Source organism: Pseudorasbora parva, chromosome 10, assembly GCF_024679245.1.
Source record: "Pseudorasbora parva isolate DD20220531a chromosome 10, ASM2467924v1, whole genome shotgun sequence".
NCBI lineage: Eukaryota > Metazoa > Chordata > Actinopteri > Cypriniformes > Gobionidae > Pseudorasbora > Pseudorasbora parva.
The window spans coordinates 7435940-7453018 of record NC_090181.1 but is presented as its reverse complement, the minus strand read 5'-3'; the positions used below and the strand labels follow the sequence as shown (position 1 = coordinate 7453018).

At 36.6% G+C, this 17079-nt stretch overlaps 1 long non-coding RNA gene across 2 annotated transcripts in view; it reads right to left on the bottom strand.

The window, feature by feature from the left end:
• The window catches only part of LOC137090962 (uncharacterized), a 162311-nt gene extending 153203 nt beyond the window's left edge, over positions 1 to 9108 (bottom strand). For both annotated transcript variants that reach the window (XR_010907999.1, XR_010908000.1), the window contains exon 1: positions 8878 to 9108. This is a non-coding gene — a long non-coding RNA (uncharacterized lncRNA). The remainder of the gene's footprint in view (positions 1 to 8877) is intronic.
• Positions 9109 to 17079: the final 7971 nt, after the last annotated feature.

The window sequence follows — 17079 nt, the reverse complement described above, 5'->3', positions numbered from 1 at the left end:
ACAGGCAGAGAAAGTTGGACATGGGTTTGACCTTATTGATATTTTCTGCTGGCCAAAATATGGCGGAGATTGAAGCACCATTTAATAATACTAAGTATAAAGCAACCCGTCTTGAAATAAAGACGTCCACACTGGAGATAAAGAAACTAGAGACTGAAGACTCTGCTCTGTATTACTGTGCCACAAGCACACAGTATCACACTACAGCTGCACCGCTAAACAACAACCACAACTCCAAGAACACTCATCGGAGAATAATGATGTGAATATTATTGTAATTATTTTCAATTTAAAATGGTTGAGGGGTGAAAAAACAGATTTTATACCACTTTGCAAAATGGTAAAACAATAATATCTTAAATATTAATAATCTATGGAAGCTTGTTTCCACCACAGGATTTTTTTTTTTTTTTTAAGGTAATTGCGATTTTATATCTTACAATTCTGACTTTATAACTCCCAATTCTGACTTTATAACACAAAATTCTTACTTTATATCTCAATTCTGACTTTAAATTAGAGATATACTGATTGCAATTTTCTTGACCGATTACAATTTCCGTTTTTTGTTAGTGAGATCGGCCGACACCGATTTTTGCCGATTCCTATTTTCTTTCTAAGAACTATAATTGACAGCATATACAAACAAATCCACTTTTTCTTCAAAGCAAAATTTTATTTTTTTATTATAAAATAAATTAATAAACATTACAATAGGATCTTCTCTCACTTAAACAACTCTCAAAAAATAAGTGTTTTGTGCCAGGAACGAATAATTGAAAATTAGTTGCTTTATGAAACAAAACATTATGGACCTTTTTCTCTTTTTGACCGGTCTTACAAAAGTTAAAAGATCCTATGAATGAACAAAACTGAAGTGCACAATACTCCTCCAAATAATAGTTCAGTAATTGGGTAATAAATGTTGCCAGCTAGGGATGTCATACTACCAAAATTCCAAGTACCACAGCTAAATATATTTTTTATTTAACCATTTTAAAAAATGTATTAAGTTTATTATTTATGATGATAATCATTATAATTAAATAATACATAAACATTTAAAGGCTGTATGCTGTATAAAAGTAAACATTGTTTATAAAAAAAAGAAAAATAATCAACCATCTAGGCATAATTATTATTATTAGCAGGCTAGTGACGTATTATTATTACATAGAGATGTAGCTAAGGTAATCTATCCTAATAAATTCTGTTCATTAAAAAAAAAAAAAAATTAAGCAAACTTTTATTTTGACGGGTTGCCGTGAAGAATTTGGAGCATCTGTGTTCATGTGACGAGTTTTCGCAAATGAAACGGCAAAATTCTCATAAAGTGACTAAGGCTGCATGTTTTCAAGTTTTTTATTAACCGTTAACCAAGGCCCTTAGCGGTTAATACTCGGTTAACCATAGTGTGCGTCAGGGTTATTATTTTTAGTTTATTAATTTGAGGACCGCCATCTCCGTAGTGAACGCGCCTATAGAGAGAAATGCACATCATGGATTACATAATCAGAGAGTAGCCTATTTCTTTTGGTTTTAAATTGTTAAAAGACATTTCAAGCTTTCTTAAGATATAGTTCATGTCTGTGAGGCGTACGCTGAGTTTCGTTAAATTAGGATGAGATGGTCTCCAGTTCATGAGCAATGCAAGTGGCCGCGAGGGTGCCTGCATGATTAGGGCATGTGGTAAAATATGCAGCCGAGAATGATCGCGCGGCCGAGCCTCTCCCGGCAGAGAGTTCAAGCATCTGTGGACTCGTTGAGAGCTGAAGGACTCGTTCCTTCAGCTCTGGCAATCTTGCTTTCAGTCCACGATTAGCTTTTTTTGTTTTCTTCATTACAGTTAAAGTAACCTCTGCTCTGAAGTTTCTCACTTCAAACTTTCTTTCTTCTGATCCGTTATGTACAGCGCACGCGGGTCCCGCTCTGCTTCTGCCCTAATGCGACTTATAGTCCAGTGCGACTTATAGTCCAGTGCGACTTATAGTCCAGTGCGACTTTTTATTTCTCTCCATGATGCATTTTTTGACTGATGCGATTTATACTCCGGAGCGACTTATAGCCTGAAAAATGCAGTAAGCATTGCATTGCAATACTTGCATTTGGCCCCGTCACTCTCAATTTTAAAGTGCTCCCACGCTGTATTTTTCTTTGCCCGCTTCATGTTAGAAAGCTGGTCATGACTTCTTCTTGTGGATATTACAAATGTCTGGGAGTGCTCTGGCGGTCTCTAGTGGTGCAAAAATATATTACAACTAAATTCAAAGCACGTCATTGCACTTCAAAAGCACTTAACAGAGCAAAATGTTTCACTCGGTTACGCAATTGTTAACGGTTAATCGGTTAACCATGGACACCCCTAAAAGTGACGGTTTATGCGTTCGGCTGGTCATCCAGTGCCATGAATTCCATAATTTTCTTCGTAAATGCATTTATGCTTTGGTCTTTTCGCTGCTTATACCAATGAGAGATAGGAGAGGCTGCTGACCTGTGGCTGGCTCTGACTCTGTCTAGCTTTAGCAGTTTTACCTTTACTAACTTATCTTCTTCAAACTGGGCATGTTCCACGTGGTGATGGAGTTAAGTGTCTAATTAGGTTTGTAGGATTGTCAAGTTTCACAAATGGCATAATTAGTGTCTTCTTCGCTCACAGTAAAAAAACTTCCATAACAACGACATGTTTGCATGCAGCTGTGAGTGCGAGCGCAGCCCTGAAGTTGAAGTCACAGCCGCATGTGAGGGATCGGCTCAAAATCGGCGACACGTGTGACTGATCGGCTGATCGCAGATCATGCAGAAAATCGGCCAATTCCGACCCCTGGCAGATCAATTGGTGCATCTATACTTGAAATCACTCGGTTCTGACTTTATATCACATACGGTGGGTACGGAAAGTATTCAGACCCCCTTCAATTTTTCACTCTGTTATATTGCAGTCATTTGCTAAAATAATTTCAGTTCATTTTTTTCTCATTAATGTACACAGCGCCCCATATAGACAGAAAAACACAATTGTTGACACTTTAGCAGATTTATTAAAAAAGAAAAACTGAAATATCACATGGTCCTAAGTATTCTGACCCTTTGCTGTGACACTCATATTTAACTCAGGTTCTGTCCATTTCTTCTGATCATACTCAAGATGGTTCTACACATTTATTTGAGTCCAACTGTGTTTGATTATACTGATTGGACTTGATTAGGAAAGCCACACACCTGTCTATATCAGACCTTACAGCTCACAGTGCATGTTAGAGCAAATAAGAAACATGAGGTCAAAGAAACTGCCTGAAGAGCTCAGAGACAGAATTGTGGCAAGGCACAGATCTGGCCAAGGATACCTTTTTTTGCTGCATTTAAGGTTCCTAAGAGCACAGTGGCCTCCATAATCCTTAAATGGAAGACGTTTGGGACGACCAGAACCCTTCCAAGAGCTGGCTGTCCGGGCAAACTGAGCTATCGAGGAAGAATAGCCTTGGTGAGAGAGGTAAAGAAGAACCCAAAGATCACTGTGTCTGGGCTCCAGAGATGCAGTCAGGAGATGGGAAAAAAGTTGTAGAAAGTCAACCATAACTGCAGTGCAGACCTTCACCAGTCAGGGATTTATGGCAGAGTGGCCCGCGGAAGCCTCTCCTCAGTGCGAGACACTAAAAAAAAAAAAACACCTGAAGGACTCCAAGATGGTAAGAAATAAGATTCTCTGGTCTGATGAGACCAAGATATAACTTTTTGGCCTTAATTCTAAGCAGTATATGTGGAGAAAAATACCACCTGTCCAATACAGTCTGAACCGTGGGTGCGTTTACATGCACACCAGTCAGCTGATAACTCAAAAAAAAAAATCAGCTTATTGTTTTCCCCATTTACATGCAAACTGGCAGTGCAAGTAAACTGCGTTTACATGACTTTATTAATAAACCGGGTTATTTCCTTGTAGTGACGTCAAAAATAATAATGTCTGTATCTGACAGAGTTTTTCCAAACGTTACGTCAGTTGTGATGTTAAATAAAGCGTGCGCCATGTCAGCAGGAGATTTACGGCTCATATTATCCCTAATCAGTTCCAGATGCAGCGTTTTGACTGAATCTCTTCTTCTGCTGCATGAGATAAGAACGCATCTTTACAATTTTCTGGGTCTTAAAAGAGTGCGTTTGTGATATATGTCCTTTAGGGGTGTAACGATACACGTATTCGTATTGAACCGTTCGGTACGAGGCTTTCGGTTCGGTACGCATTATGTACCGAACGGTTCTTGGACTAATTAATTAGATTTGGAAAATAAAAAAGTGTGTGAAATGTAATATGCGTTCAACAAGGAAGCCAATAACCAAAACGACGTAACAGCCAATGCCCCTGACACCGCCGAAGAGAAAAAAAAAAAACACCAAATATGTTTTAGGCTGCTTAGTCAGGGGCTGGCTTAATCAGTAGGCTGCGCGCTGAATGCTCGTCGCAAAATGGCTATTGCGTTTAACAGACCAGAAATAGAAGATCCTCCAATAACCAACAGGTCTGGTGTTTGGGTGAACTTTGAATTCTCTGTAAGCTATGATGGTGTTGGCAAGAGTGATGGATTAAAAAAACAACAACGGTATGTCGCAGTTGATGGTACAGCAGCGGGAATAATTCATGTCATGTCAATCAACTCATTTACGCCGACAACAAGACGATAAAAAGGAGAAACAGCCACAAACTATCCCCGCAGCATTTAGACAGACATTTCCAACTTATTCGAATGGCAAAAGACATCACCGCGGCGAGTGGTTCATTTATAGCTGCGGACATCTCAGCAGTGCGTAGTCTATGCGGTGCGTATTTTTTTCATACCCATGTTAATGGTAGCGGACTGCAAACGCAGCATATGTGAAAGCACAACAGGGCGTGCGGCTCCTGCACTGCATACGCAGTGCAAAACGCACCGCATACGCACTGCAGACGGAGTTTTAAGAACATGGTTAAATTAATTGAGCCCCGTTAAAATGTTCCTTCACGAGCCCATTTCAGCCAGTAATTCCTGCTTTGTACCAATAAACAAAAGCCCAAATAGAGAACCAATTGGCCAAAGCAACAGCGGTTGCTCTGACAACAGACGGCTGGACGTCAAGGGCTACACAAAACTACCTGACTGTAACGGCACATTACATTACCGATGAATGGGAGCAGCCACGTTCTTCAGACACGCCCCCTTGAGAGTCACACAAGTGAGGATTTGGCCAAAGGGATGACAGAAGCAGTAGTGTGTGAAAAAAGTGTGGAGAGAGCTAATGTAAAGAGCTAATGTCTATTTCTGTAACTACATAGAAGATGGTTAAAGTAGCTATAGCTCCATCATTGTTCAATTTTTTAAAAAAAAAGGTAATTTATCTGCCAATTTTTTGTTTTTGCTGTATCTAAAACATACCGAACCGTGACACCAGTGTATCGTATCGAACCGAACCGTGAATTTTGTGAACCGTTACACCCCTATTGTCCTTATTTCATGCAAAACGCTAGCTCGCTCTGTCTGGATGTATTTGAATCTGCTCTAAGTTTGCGTTTTTGTCAGCTATCATACATTCTTCACTTCAATAAGCTGACAGAAAGCAGGTTAATGCGTTTACATGCAGCGCGACATCGGGGTAAGAGGAAGAAAACTACCTGTCCTGACCGGTTTATGCTTACGCCGTTTATGACCTGACCATACTCCGATAAAAGAAAACGGGTTACCGCGTTTACATGACCGTGTTCATTGTCGGCTTATTAGGCATAATCGGCTTAAGAACGTGCATGTAAACACACTCAGTGAAGCATGCGGTGGCAGATTCTCACAATTCTGACTTTATTTCTCGCAATTTTTACTTTATATCACAAAATTCTGACCATAACAGGCAATTGCGTTTTCTCAGAATGAGAAACATGCAAGATATAAACTTAATATAAAGATAAAAGGTTGCAATTTTCTCTTTTGAAATGTTTTATTCTGTGGAGGAAACAAGCTTCCATAATAATTGGTATTTTTATTTGTAAGCAGCAATCTAATAATTAAAGTCAAATAGTATAGTTTAAAAGGACTGAATAAGACTTCATTATAGGTTAGAAAAAATGGAAATAGATCAGGTAATAATTTCACTCACTGTATGTATACCACATATGCATGGCTTTCATCTGTCATTCAAGATGTCATTTCCTGTTCCTTTTGATCAAAGACTCACTAAACAAGACAGTCACATATATCTAGAAGGGCTGAGAGACAGCAAGGAGTAGATTCTCCTCTCGAATGTCATGGGACTGCTGTATTTGGGGTTTATTTTCCTGCTAGTTATTGGTAAGTTTATCCTATTTTTTTTTTTTTTTAAGTAAAACATTTATGTACAAATCTTATTGTTCTTATAGTAGATATAATCAATTGTTTTCTACCCAACAGAGTCATCAGGAGCAATAACCATCACTCAGAATGATCAAGTTAATCAAACTCATTTGATTATCCAACGGGATCAAGCGGTTATTCTCAAATGTAACCATGATGATGGCAGCTATTACTACATGTACTGGTACATGCAGGGAAGTCAAGATGAACTGTCCCTGCTTGCTATTTCTCTGGGGAAACATTCAGAAGAAACTGTTGCCCCGTTTACAGAAAACAAATACACAATGAAACGTCCTGAGGTTAAAGCATCTTCGCTGGAGATCAAGGATCTAGCAGAGGAGGACTCAGGCATTTATTTCTGTGCCTCCAGCATTACACAGCACCTTAACTTAACCAAGCACCTGAACAATAACCCCAATCTGAGCCACAATGATCAGAGGAAAAAAACACATGATAATAAATGCAGTTCTGTGGGATATCATATCTTCGATCTCCTTAATTGTAAAGTGAAATAATAATTTAAAAATATTTATCCGAACTATATGCATGAAAAATATGAATGTATGAGTTAAAATTAATACTAATGTATTAATTCTCATGACATAGACATGACATAACGCCCCAGTATAGTGATGGGGACACTGTACTGTCAAAGAACACCGTCCTTCGGATGAGACGTTAAACCGAGGTCCTGACTCTCTGTGGTCATTAAAAATCCCATGGCACTTCTCGTAAGAGTAGGGGTGTAACCCCGGTCTCCTGGCCAAATTCCCTCGATTGGCCCTTACCAGTCATAGCCTCCTAATAATCCCCATCCACTGAATTGGCTCCATCGCCCTCTCTCCTCTCCACCTATCGCTGGTGTGTGGTGAGCCCACTGGCGCCGTTGTACTGTGGCTGCCGTCGCATCATCTAAGTGGAGCTGCACACCGGTGGTGGTTGAGGAGAGACCTGTCATGAGTGCAAAGCGCTTTGGGTACAGTAGTACATATGAAAGCGCTATATAAATGCCTAATTCATTCATAATTAATGCAATCATTCATATTTGTCCCGTATTTTCAGGCATATGCGCTAAATTGCGAATTAATTATTTCTTTGAGACAAATCATTGTTTAGTTTTGCGAACATAACTGATCGCGGGAGGCTTCACACCAAATCCCTTTCACTCATTCACATTTTGATTCCAGCAAACCACTTTGGGCAGATGCAAACAACATGATTATTGTTCATGAGTCCAACATTTAGCCATGCAAAAAGAGCATGCCCTCTCCCTAAAGGGGAAACATTATCAATGGAAGTCGTCTTTAAGTAACACTTAAACTCATTATTCAAACATTTAATCGAAAAATATGCATTTTCATTTATTCATATATGGTTGCCACAACATTTAGTTCAATATTTGAAGTGCCATTGTTTAAAAAAAAATGTATAGGCTGAAATTTCAAAGACGTTATATGCTTTAAAAATGTATGCCATCTATGTATTTTCCTGACAAACAAAAAAAATATTAAAATAAACTTTCAAGTTTATCATTTTAAATAGAGGTTGATAATATTTAATATCCCTTGGTGTAGAAAATAAATATTCAATAATTTGAGCATGGAGCCATGCACATTATATGATACTGAACCATATAGGGCCTTTATAATTAAGTTTACAAAAGAAAATGTTATTAAGAATGAGAATAAGGATATTGAGATATATTTGATACAGAGTTACCTAGGCAAAATATGGGAAAAATAGTATTGATGACACTCAGACAGACATGTTCAATTGTGTTGACAGAAGACAAAAAAAGAGATACATTTCTAGTTTTTGTTGTTCAGAAAATATGAGGATTGAAAATACATTGAGATATATCTCTTGAAATTAATGGGCCTTAAAAATGAAGGAACCAAAAGTAAAAAAGTGTTTGAAGAATTAATATCTATTTTCGGTATCTTCCAAATGAGTTACAGGGGTGCAATTTTAGATTTAAAAAAAAAAACAAGTGCGTTTTACCACTTATTTTACTGTCTATGGTTTTGTCATGTAAATGCAAATATCGGATATGATTCATACACGGATTCGGGTCGTCGTCGTCAAAAAAAAAAAAAAAATGGATAGTCACCAAATAGGAATCAAGACCTGCAGTTTAAATGCGGCAATGTAACGTTTGCCCCTCTAGCGGTTAAAAAACTAAACTGCATGAATTTTTGCGAAATAATGTAGATTGGTTTGTGGTTAGGTGCCTGTGGGAACAAGTAGGCCTATGCTTCTTTGATTTAACTAAAAAAGGAGAGAAATTATACTACTGTTCATAAAACATTCACTACAAGGCTTGAGAAATAATACCAGTTTAGATGGAAATTTAGCTCTCAAGCCGACTAACGTTAACGTTAGCTGAAGACGTTACCCAACATTTGATACATTTCAGCACAGCGCTACTATAAAAACCATAATGAAACGACCCTTCACAACAGAGAATGCTTCACAATCAATTAGGGAGCTACATGACAGTTTATATTTTCAATAAATTCTTACTCACCTGTTGAGTAATAAAAACGCCATCTTCTCGGCGTCGACTTTACAACATTTCAAATCCCTTTCTCGACATCTCTGAGAAAGCCCAGCCAGTGTTGATTCTGGTTTTATTTGCCAGCAGACTGTCCTCTGTTCGGCTGTTTAAAAGAGGGGATTCCCCAGAGGTTTGTGATTTAACAGCTCCTTGTCAGTTTGTCCCACTGGTTGTGGTTGTAAGTCGTGACAACTAACGTTAACGGTACCAGTATGGAGCCAGAATGGTGACTTTAAAATTTGGCATCACAAATTAAAATTGTCATTGAAAACAAAAGCAGAACTGAAAAAGGAAACATTGGCATTGAAACATTTGCATTGAAAACAGTTGTATTGGCATTGAAACAAGTATTGGCACTGAAAAAATAAAATTATTAAAATATTACAATCGTATTCTTTTATTGAATTGGGATTTATTTGTATTTTTCAATGACAATCTTCAGATTTTTTCTTCATGTCACTCTTTTTCAGTGACAGTTTTTTTTTTACAATGTCAGTTTTTTTTCAATGTCACTGATTTTCAGTTTCAACTTTCTGTCACTGTTTTGGCGTGGAGAGGGGCGGGGTCTGAGGGGAGGGGTAAGTAGAGCGTAGTTTGCATATCATTGCATATAGGTATACTGAAACCGTCACCAGCTCTGAAGCCGCATGACAGATGTCCAGTTTACCGGGAACTTCCAAGCCGCAAGTCTGTTTTTTTATCTGCCATTTACATGTTTATTCACGTGCAACCTGGCCGGTTTGCTTAACTTTTAACGGCCGTTATGCTGGGTTTTTTTTCCCCGACGTCAACTGAAACATGTAAATTACTAACGCCGTGTTGGCTAACTGAACTGCGGTTAATGCAGGGTCAAATATAAACACCGGTCACCATATGCACAGAATAAGGCTAAAAGTCCGGTTTGGCAAAAAATAATTAACGTTAGGTGTCTGTCGAGTACATCACAACAGTGGCTAACAGTAACATAGCCTGTGACATTAACACTGACATGATAATCAGCAGGGCGCCGGCTGTGTAACACTACTGACATCCCCAACCACACACACACACACAGGAGAGCCGCTAGTTCGGCTTAAACGCAGCGTTACACAGTAACTCCTAGGGCCGCGAATGTGCTTCTATCTGTATTTAATGGTGCTCATGTGACGGCCCTGGATTCTGCTGTGCTGGTGTGATACTGCTGAACGTTTTGCGTTAGCACGTTTATGAGGTCTTGTGCAGCAGCACAACTAAATTAAATACAGATAAAAGCACACTCGCGGCCCTAGGAGTAACGTCTGTCTCCGTTGTGTGTGTGGTTGGGGATGTCAGTAGTGTAACTTACACAGCCGCATTAACCACAGCTAAGTTAGCCAACACGGCTAATGTTAGTAGGCTAATTTACATGTTCCAGTCGACGTCGGAAAAAACAAAACAGCATAACGGCCGTTAAAAGTTAACCAAGCCGGCCAGGTTGCACGAGAAAACATATAAATGGCAGATAAAAAATATTAAAAAAAAGACTTAAACTTGCGGCTTGGAAGTTCCCGGTAAACTGGACATTAGTCATGCAGCTTCAGAGCTGGTGACGGTTTCAGTATACCTATATGCAAATGATATGCAAACTACGCTCTTACCCCTCCCCTCAGACCCCGCCCCTCTCCACGCCAAAACAGTGACAGAAAGTTGAAACCGAAAATCAGTGACATTGAAAAAAAACTGACATTGTAAAAAAAAAACTGTCACTGAAAAAGAGTGACATGAAGAGAAAATCTGAAGATTGTCATTGAAAAATACAAATAAATCCCAATTCAATAAAAGAATACGATTGTAATATTTTAATAATTTTATTTTTTCAGTGCCAATACTTGTTTCAATGCCAATACAACTGTTTTCAATGCAAATGTTTCAATGCCAATGTTTCCTTTTTCAGTTCTGCTTTTGTTTTCAATGACAATTTTAATTTGTGATGCCAAATTTTAAAGTCACCATTCTGGCTCCATATACCAGGCCCAAGTGTGCCGCTGCACATATCCTGAAAACATATATCGCCCCCAGGTGGCTGGATGCGGTATAGCGCATAAGCCCAAGTCGAATGGGACTTGAGACAAATTACTAAATAATCAAATTACACCTCAAATAAAGTCGGTTTACGTCGTTTTTTATCAAGTGGATGAAAGTTCAAGTTTTGGTTTTGGTTGAAGTTAGTTATTTCATTATATAAGGGGGGCATCATGACTGACAGCTTCTCTGAGTGAAGTAGTCTAATTGAAACTTGATTACATCTTTATTTCCTGACCTGAATTTTTTTTTTCTTTGCTTCTTTATGTTTTTTTTTCTTTCTCTTTGCTGTTGGAAACATGACATGTATGAGGAAATGTTTGCTCATGCAAAATTAATCTGTGTTTTTGATGCATCTGAATGATTTTATTGTGTACTCAAAAATACAGTCATTGATGCCATCTGCTTGTGCAAAAAATGAAACCTGCAGGAAGAGAAAGTGAAAAATCCCTGCCACTGTATCCTAATACACAGACAGAATACACACAATAAAACCCCAGTGCTTATCCCAATGGACTATCTGTTCTCTCAGGCAGATTTAAAGTGACTAAATACAGTCAGATGCACATTATTCAGGTTAACAACTGTATTTTTAGACTGTTTTTTTTTCTTTCCTTTTCTTTTAAATTTGTATTTTATTTAAAAAAAAAAAAAGTAACTACCCAAACCATTTTTGCAATTTCATTAATCAAATGTCTGAGCTTTTTTATCACAGGCCTGACAGCTTTGGAGATCATCATTTGAAATCTTATCTTTTGGTCTGCACAATGACACATGTTCATAACCCATATAAAACAGATGCGTATGATTATAAGTCATTAAATATTTATTGTGTTTTAATCCCTAGCTGTGTGTTCTGCCATTAATGCCACCTTTCAGAAGAGCAGCACATTTTAATATGAATTAATCATCGTCTGGATTAAAGATCATATGCTGACCTCTGCAGGATGATATGCGTAACTTTAGGACTGTTTTATACTGTATATACAGCAGCAGATGACATGAGATCTGGATATATTTCCTCCCTTCACCACTGAACCTCTGATTATGTGATTACGAGCAATAAAGATGTTTAAATGCTGCGCTTGCTTTGCTTCTGATTTGATTAGCATTTGTCTTTTTGCCAGATTGGACAACATTATCATTATTTTATCACATTATAAGTTAGGCTATAATAATTCTGTAACATGCCACTGAGAGAAAAAGTCACTAAAACACAATATTCCATATTTGACCCCTTTGGTACTTGTTACCACATGACAGATGTTTTATTTACAGAGGACACGTGCTGAAGTGACCCATAAACTAAAATATTAAATGCATTTCTGTACATTTAGCCTTTAAGTTAAATAGCTGTTGTTATAGGTTAATTTTCGTGTATGGATTTACACAATATTAAAAAATATATATGCAACTGCAGTACTGAATTTCTTCAGCTTTTATATAGAAACAGGCATTAATATTTTTTTCTTGCAGTCAAAAAGTGTATCTATAATATTTTTTGTTCATGTTTATTGTTTTTCAGGCAAACTGCACACAGATAGGGTCAATTGAAAGGCCAGCAATTTTTGGAAGAATATTGAATACTGAATCATTATTGAATTGAATTGGGGGTAATTGGGGGAGTACAACTAGATGGTGATATGTATTTAGTGTTTATAAATTCGTTTTCCATGAAAACATTTAAGTGTTGCCAAAATTAAGAATAATCAGTACACTTTACAATAAGATTCCTTAGTTAACACTGTAAAAAAAGGCAAATTTTGAACTTTTGCAGTACAATCGACTAGGATGTTTAAGTTATGTCAACTTAAATGATGTTAAACTGACTTTAAAAAAAGAGTTACATCTTGTATAACTAATAAAAAAAAAAGTTTAACATTTCTTAACTTATTTTGATGAGTTAAAACAATGTAAAAACAAATGTTGTCAACTTATTGAACATATTATTTTTTGTTTGTTTGTTTGTTTATTTATTTATTTATTTATTACTTTGTTTGTTTTTATTACTTAGTTTGTTTATTTATTACTTTGTTTGTTTGTTTATTACTTTGTTTGTTTATTTATTACTTCGGTTGTTTATTTATCACTTTGTTTGTTTGTTTATTACTTCGTTTGTTTATTTGTTACTTAGTTTGTTTATTTTTGTTAATTTATTCATTTTTGGTAATTTATTCATGCATGTTTATTTATTTAATTATTTATATTTAATCATTTTTTTATTTATTCATTCAGTCATTCGTTAATTTATTCATGCATTTATTTATTTAATTATTTATATTTAGTTATTTTTTATTTATTCATTCATTCATTCGTTAATTTATTCATGCATTTATTTATTTATTTATTCATTCATTCATGCATTTATTTTTGTTCTTTATTCATTCATATTATAAATTTAAGTAAAATAAATACAGTAATATATCACAAAATAGATTTTTATAGATGAAAATTGTAATATATATATATATATATATATATATATATATATATATATATATATATATATATTACAATTTTCATCTATATATATCATATATGTTATATTTTATGGTACCAATTGCAGGTTACCACTTATTACTGTAAAGTGGCACTTCATTTTTCCAGACTTCAAACAGTGAACAGATACAGTTCTTGAGTTCTCTGCTCACTCTGATGATTGTTACATGAGGATGTGGGCGGGGTCGGCAAACTGTCATAGAGACATTTTTAGGTGGAGGCTTCTGCACCTGCCCAAATTCTGAGTAATCACAGAAATAGCAACATAGACTTTATACAGATAGACATAAAAAAGAACATGTGCAAGAGAATGATGAAAAATCAAGATAAAATGGGGGTTGGGGGGAGAGTGGGGGGGAAGAGAGCAAGAGAATTAGCTGTTTTTGTATAATGTTTTAGCACCGTGGGGACAGGGGGCCACGGTGATACAATCCCATAGAGCCACTGTACAAAAACCTCCCGACATGTACAGTCAATGAGACAACGACAGAGAATACAAATACTGCACAGATTTCTCATGGATTTCGACATTAAATATAAAGGATATCTAGGACAGAAGGAGCAATAACATTATGAGTTATTTCCACATTTTAAAGAATTTGATCATTGTTAAATACATGTATGTGTATTTGATGTCGGTCTTTATTGGATAATTAGATATTTTTGCTGAAATATATCCCTTTTACATGCTTTTACATTGAACAGCCTCCTGGGAGACAACTGTTATGGAGTTAATTGACTTTTATGACCACGGAAAAAGAGGAATTCTGATACAAATTTCGCAGCACTCATTAACAATGTGTCTCTGGCTCACAAGCATACTTTGGGACTGGAACAAAACTGACAGTTTTAGGTAAGTTAACTTGATTTAATTGTTTAAATGCTCTTACTGACCAGCGTTCAATAGACTAAAATAATCCTATGTATTATAACTCAACTGACAGCTGTAGGGAAGCGGCCCATTCGAAAAAGCTTGAATTATTCATAACAGTTTGTGTCTTAAATTTGTGCACACCATCTCACTGTGACAATGCTTATCAAGCCTACTTCGGAGAGGGAACAAAATTAACAGTTGTAGGTAAGAAACACTTGCTAATATGTAGGCCTGCATGGGAATATTAGACAGAAACAAAATATGTATTGAGCTCAAGTGGCTGATAATTGTTCATTAAGGTTAGACTGGTATTTTGTGTAAAGTATAGTATTCAATTTGAGACCCTTTTTGACATGACTGTTGTGTGCTGTGCCAATTATCAAGCCTATTTTGGTCACGGCACCAAATTGACTGTTCTTGGTAAGTACTTCAACTTCAATTGGAAACTTTTTCATATATACACTATGCAAATGTCTTGTGAGTTGATCATTAAAAGAAACATGATTGAAAATATGAAATGCGGGGAGAACAGAGAGCGCAAATATATCACAGCACTAAAAAGAGAACTAAATATAAGTTTAGTAAATGTAAGGGTTGTGCAGTCTAAGTCATTTTATCAGTGAGACTGCATGCTGTGCTTTGGAACCAGCCAGGCTATCTTTGGTGAAGGGACAAGATTGACTGTTCTAGGTAAGTTACCGTAAATGTAAAAGACAATGCAGATAATTACCATTGGGAATCGCATAATGAAGTACGTTTTTGTAAGCTAGAAGTTTGTGATATGGTCTTGATACTCTGTGCTCAAACACTGAAGCGTATTTTGGAAGCGGGACCAAACTTACTGTTTTAGGTAAGAAACACACTGATTATAACTTTAAATATTCTAGTGGAATGACTGAAAAAGTAACAAAGCATTAATAGTTTCCCAAGTAATATCTGTATTGTGTTTAATGACAGCTTGAATTTGACATCACTTTGACTCAGTCTTGTTCGTGACCAAGTAAAATATTTGTGTTTGTATCATGTTCTATTGTTTAAGGTATAAGTTGTTATAGCCGGTGTCGATTTGATGTAGTTAGAAAATCTTCAGTCGAGTTTTTAACCACCGCTAGACATCAGTGTAATCAGTACAGTCCTGCACACTTTGGCGCTGGAACTAAACTTACAGTAACAGGTGAGGCATTTTTGGCTAAATTTGTAGCATTAGTAATATTAAGTACTGGGGATAATCTTTTGGAAATAAGTCTGCCATCGATCAGTATCCAGACTGGCACATATCCTAGACATTTTATTAGTGCAGACGAGTGCTGTGTCTACTACTTCTCAGGCTTATTTTGGTGAAGGAACGAAGTTAACTGTACTTGGTAAGAAACACGCTTCATACTATTTAAATGACAGTGCTTAATCAAATGTAAGGCTTCTTTTTAAAATGGCTGATTACATTCGTATGTTAAATATTGGTGAAGTCTGCTATATATCAGAGTAATGCATTCAAGGGTTCTTTCTTACCCAAAACTCCTTGGCCCGGTTCCACAGACGAGGCTTAGATTAAGATATTAGGCCTTAGTTCAGTTAGGATATTTAAGTCGCTTTTATAAACATGCCTGGGAAAAAAATGTACTGGTGTGCATTTTAAGACTAAATAATGGCACTGACATATTTTAAGAAATGGGAAAGTTCAAACGGCTCAAACATGCATTTTAGCCTGTCTGTGAAACCAGGGTCTTGTGTTTTGCATTGAAAGATTTGCTCTTTATTGTGGAATTTGTGATGGCGATGGTATTAAGAGGAGAGGAGGTTTTCTCTGTAGCGTAGAATCAGTGTGAACAACTACAACCCAGCATACTTTGGCAGTGGCACCAAACTCACAGTACTCGGTAAGAAATCATTTGCCTTCATTTTGCATAGCTTGTGAGAAATTGCAAGAAAACTAAGAATACATGTCTCTGGTGACACCTTGACATTGGCCTTCAGGAAACATTGCGTAATTTTAGCATTTATAAAATAAGTAAAATTTGAAAAAATAATCTTCCTCTGTGTCTGTGTATGGCTAAGTATCATTTCTGAAGCCTCAATGTTTAGAGTTAAGTCCACAAAGTCGGAGTAATTTTATTAGTGCACATGTGTGCTGTGACACTGGTGGAGGTGGCCAGGCTTTCTTCGGCGATGGAACAAAATTAACAGTTCTTGGTAAGATATAAAACTAAAGTTATATTACAAAGCTGACATCTTGTAAATATAAGAAATGCCTTGTAGTTTAACATGCAAATAGGCTTGTCGCGGTTTCTGAACACTCTTTAATGTTGGACGTTATGCTTAGACATTTAAATGTCACTTGTTATATCATTCTGAGAAGTGTTGGTGCTCTTATTTACTGGAAAAAAGGTTAAATATGTTGAGGAGGTTTCATCAGTAGCATAGAAACAGTGTGATCAATACGACCCAGCATACTTTGGCGAAGGCACTAAACTCACAGTTCTAGGTAAGAAATATTTTGCCTTCATTTAGCATATCTTGCTGCATAATTGCAAGGAAACTAAGAAAAAATGATATTATGACTCCTTAACATAAGGCTTCAGGAAACATGTAATTTTAGCAATTGTAAAATAAGCAAAATTAGTAAAAATCCTCTTCATCAGCGTAGATAAAATGGCTAAGTATCATCTCTGAAGCCTCAATGTTTAGAGTTAAGTCCACAAAGTCGGAGTAATTTTATTAGTGCACATGTGTGCTGTGACACTGGTGGACGCCAAGCTTTC